We start from the raw sequence: 4,743 nt of genomic DNA, 5'->3' as shown, positions 1-4,743 counted from the left end.
CCGGGACTCCTGTACCCACTCACCCATGGAATGACTCATATCCCTCATCCAGACCAGTCCCACACAGCCACGTCCCCTGCAAGGGCTACACATGTGCCAAGGCTGGGGGTCCTGCTCCTGGTTTGCACGCAAGGGGGAAGGGGGGCTGCACTCCACAGGGGGTCCATCCGGTCCCCACCATGTCCCTACTGTGTCCCCACCACATTCCCACTGCATGGGTGTTCCTGTGTGGTGCCCACCCGGGAGCCTCCTCACTGCAAGTGGCTTCCCTGGAGACCAACATGTGAGAATCCCTAGCTCACACTGGCTTCACAACTCCTGCCATACTGACCACTGTGCATGAGCCCTGTTGGCATTCTGGGGTCCCTCTGGTCCTGCAGACCACTGGGCATGAACCTCAATGGTCTCCTGTGGTCCCTCTGGTCCTGTAGACCACCACCATACACAGACCCTGATGCTTTCCTATGGTCCTTCTGGTCCCATTAACTGTCATGCATGGACCCTGCCATCCTCCTGTGGTCCCTTCAGTCGTACTTGGCACTGTGGATGGGTGCTGTTGGCCTCCCATGGTCACTCTGGCCATGCATGGACCCTGATAGTCTCCCACCACCACCCTGCCCTGCTGACTGCTGCGCATGCACCCTGCCATCCTCCTATGGTCCCTCTGGTCCCATGCGTGGGCCCTAATGGTCTCCTGTGGTCCCTCCTGTTGTACTAACCACTGTGCATGGTCCCTGCCAGCCTTTCTGTGGTCCCACCAATCCCACTACCCAACCCATGTGGACTCCCTCAGCCCCACAGGGTCCCTCCACCTGTGTGTGACCTGGGGCTCTGTCACCCCAATCAAAGCCACTCAAAACACCCATGAGCAGGGGAACTGTGGTGAGCAGCTCACCCTGCTGGGGTTGAGCTGAAGTGGAGGCTGGAGATGAGGGTGGGTGCTGGGCCCCGACGGACTGGGGTGCACTGAGTCCCCAGGCTGCATCATCTGGCTTGTGGGAGTTGGATGGGTTCACCACCACAGCAAAGGAAGGCAATAGAAGCAGCATGGTGAAATTCTGGCACTGCTGGCATCAGTCCTACAGGGGTTGGTCCCACTGAGGTCATGGACAGACATTCACTGTCCCATCCCACTCCACTGCAGCATCCCGTGGCACCATCCCAGTGGTGCCACAGCAGGTCTCTCCCAGATTTGGGCTACGGAGTGGCTGCTCCTCTCTTCGGCTCGTCTGTAAGCGATGCCTTGCCTGTGTTCTCGGGATAATCGGAGCGTGTCTGCAGGAGCAATGGGAGACCCAACGCTGAGCCGCTCGGCGCGGATGAAGTGACCTGAATTCCTTTTGCCTTACCTACTCGGAGATGCCTTTAGCGAGACGCTTTGCCCAAGCCCTGGTGGGACCCACCTGGTGCCTGCGTCTGGCTGCTGGCCCACAGCTTTGCCTCCAAGACCCCCTCAAGCCCTTCTCCCTGTCCCCATGTTGCCACAGTGGGCAGGGATGGTCCCAGAAGGCAGCAAACCCCCAAACTGCAAGAGGAGGACAGCAGCTCCATCCTTGGTGTGACGCTGGCACAGCCATGGCACTAATGCGCCAGTGGGTCCAAGCACTCCGAGCCAGTCCCTGCATCCCAGGGGTGCCTGGCAATGTTGGGGTCACTCCATGCAATGGATGTGGGGGTGTCCTGCACTTGGGCTCCACATCCTGCATACCATGCCATCACGGGGCATGCAGGGATGCCCATTTCCCAGCTGTATCCCACTTTTCCAGCCCCTGCTGCTGGTGTGTGTAGGTGGTTGATGCTTTCCCAGCTCCCACCCCTGTATGTACCCCTCTGGATACTGGGGAGAGCAGCCAGCACCCAGCCCAGCTCACCCACAGGTGTGCACGGGTGTGTGTGGGAGTGCAAACCTCCTCCAGCTTTTCTGTCCTTCCCTCTCACGGCACTGGTTGTTCTGGGCTCCAGCGGAGCCAGAGGAAGAGATGACTCTTTCTTCTCCTCCTCCTTGTACTCCTCCTCCTTTTCTTATTCTCCTTCTCATCCTCTTTCACTTCCTTCTCATGCTCTTTCACCTCCTTCTCCTCCTTCTCCTTCTTCTCCTCCTCCTCGTTCTTCTCCTCCTCCTCTTTCTCCTCCTCCTTCACTTCCTTCTCCTTCCTTCTCCTCCTTCACTTCCTTCTCCTTCTTGTTCTTTATTATTTCTCTTTTTTTGGTGGGTTTTGGTTTTCCTAAATAAATTTCTTACGTCGACCTCCCCGTGGTGGGTTGGTGGGTGCCTTGTGTTGGGGGTCCTGAGAGATCCTCTGGAGCAAAAGGGAGATGTCCTTAAGGTTGTGTTGTGGCACCAGGGAGGGCCAGCTTGTGTTTGGGGATGAATGGAACCTGTGCAAAGAGTTCAAGGGTGGTGCAGCAGGAAGAGGCTTCAGGCAGCGTTGGTGTGGAGAGAGCATGGGTTTGGGGGTGCAGGCAGGGGTTTGGGGGTGCAGGCAGGTCCTCCTCTTGCCAGGGAGACCCTGGGCCACCCCCAGCCCCTGTCGTGGCCTCATTGGGGACTGGGGGACTCCAGTTAAGACATGCACCCCAAAACCACCCTCAGAGGGGGACTCCAGCTTGGGCCTTGAGGCTCCAACCTCCTGGAAACTACAGCCCTTCCCTGGATGCTCTGGTCCCCTGAGATGATCCAATGCTCCAGGATTCACTGATCCTCCCTGATATGAGAGCCCCCCACATCTGCTCTGATCCCACTCCCTGTGCCCTATTACTTCTCGGAATATTCCAGAACCTCAGGATGCTCCAAATCCCTGGGATGCTCTTCCCCTCACTCCAGTGCCTCTCCCATCTGCCAGGTAGGGACCCCTCCCATGTCTGGGTAGGGGCCACATTGGGACCCCCACAGCCCAGGGCAGCAGCAGGAGCCGGGCCTGTTGCAGGATCCAGCTTGGACTAGGACTGCAGGAGGATCCCAGTCTAGGGTGAGGTCTGTGCTGGACCTCTCTGTGCCGGGGCTGGGAGTGGGGCAGGATCAGGCTCTGGGCTGTTCCTCTGGCTTCCGTAGCCATCCCTGCACGGCCTTGGAGGGGACTCCCCCACCTCGGTCTGTCCATCATGCTCACATCAGGGCTGTGGTTTTCATTCCTGCCATCCCACTAAGGAGCAATTTATTATCCAGGATCAATGCTGCGCTTTCATCCCAGCCCAATCTGACAGCTTCATCCCAGGATGTGGCATTTGATGCTGGAGGAGAAGTCCCTGGAGGGTTTGGTGCTGGCACACGGTGCATGAGCTGCCAAGTGCCTCCACCTCACTCCCAAATCCCGGGATTACATCCTTTGGTCCTCCAAACTAGTCTCAGAGTGGGCCTGGGGTCCTGAGCCAGGAGCTGGTCCCCTCCTGCCTCTGCCACTGATGGCTCCATGTCCTTGGTGACATCTCTTTGCCTTCCTGGGTGCACTTGGGGTGTCATGGTCACTGCCTGTCCCTCACCACAGCCTTGAGCCTGTCCCCTCATTGCTTTCTGGCTGTCCTTCTGTCCTGACTGTCACCACCCTGTTCCCACTGCCTGGGTGTCCCCAGGGTGGGGTGCAGGTATCCCCAAGGTGGGGTGCAGGTGTCACCTGAGTGGGGTAGAGGTGTCTCCTGGGCATCCCGCCTGAGTGGTCCCCAGGTGACCATCTCTTGGTACACTCCTGCCATCCCACAGTGGCCGTGGGGGTGGGATAGGGAGGGGTTGCTCCATCGCGGGTGCTTGGGCTGTCCGTGGGAATCACCAGGATGCCATTCCCACGTTGGCTGCTCTGGCAGGAGGCGGGAGAGAGGGGCAGGAGCGGAGAGGAGGGACTGCCTGCAGGGAGGGCTGGATTCCATTGGAGAAGGCAGGGACACCACGGGGCGTGGGTGTGCGTGTGTATGTGTACATATGCGTGGGTGTGCACACGTGTGTGTATGTTTCCACGTGTCTACACGTGTGTGTTTACACGTGTTTGCACACTCGTCTGTGTTTACATGCCTTTTATGCCTGTCTTTATACACATCGTTTACATGAGTGTTCGCACATGTGTCTGTGTGCACACGTGTCTTTACACCTGTGGGTGTTTACACACTTCTGCATGTGTTTACATCTGTGTTTATACATGTCTGTTTGCACGTGTCAGTGTGTGTTTACACACGTGTCTGTATGTTTGCACGTCTGTGTTTACATACGTGCCTGTATATACTTACACACGTGTCTTGTGTGTTTACACCTGTGTGTGCTTACACCTGTGTCTCATGTGTCTGTATGTTTACACGTGTCCTTTAACACATGTGGATGTACGTTTACACACATCTGTGCTTACACATCTGTATATATTTACACGTGTCTTGTGTGTTTACACCTGTCACACGTGTCTGTATGTTTACACACCTGTTTTTAACACACTTCAATGTAAATGTACACATCTGTGCTTACACATCTCTGTATATATTTACACACGTGTCTTGTGTGTTTACACCCGTGTGCTTACATTTGTGTCACGCGTGTCTTGATGTTTATACACGTGTCTTTTAATACACGTCTATATAAGTTTACACACGTCTGTTTACACACGTGTCTTGTGTGTTTGCACCTGTGTCACACGTGTCTGTTTACACACGTGTCTGTTTACACACGTGTCCGTGCCCGTTTGCACACGCCTATGTGCTCTCGCACACACGTCTCTGTGTGCTACACACGTGTTTACATGCGTGTCCGTGCGAGCCCTCGGGGCT

Source organism: Acanthisitta chloris, unplaced genomic scaffold (genome assembly GCF_000695815.1).
Source record: "Acanthisitta chloris isolate BGI_N310 unplaced genomic scaffold, ASM69581v1 scaffold12107, whole genome shotgun sequence".
Lineage (NCBI taxonomy): Eukaryota > Metazoa > Chordata > Aves > Passeriformes > Acanthisittidae > Acanthisitta > Acanthisitta chloris.
This window is presented reverse-complemented; position numbering follows the sequence as displayed.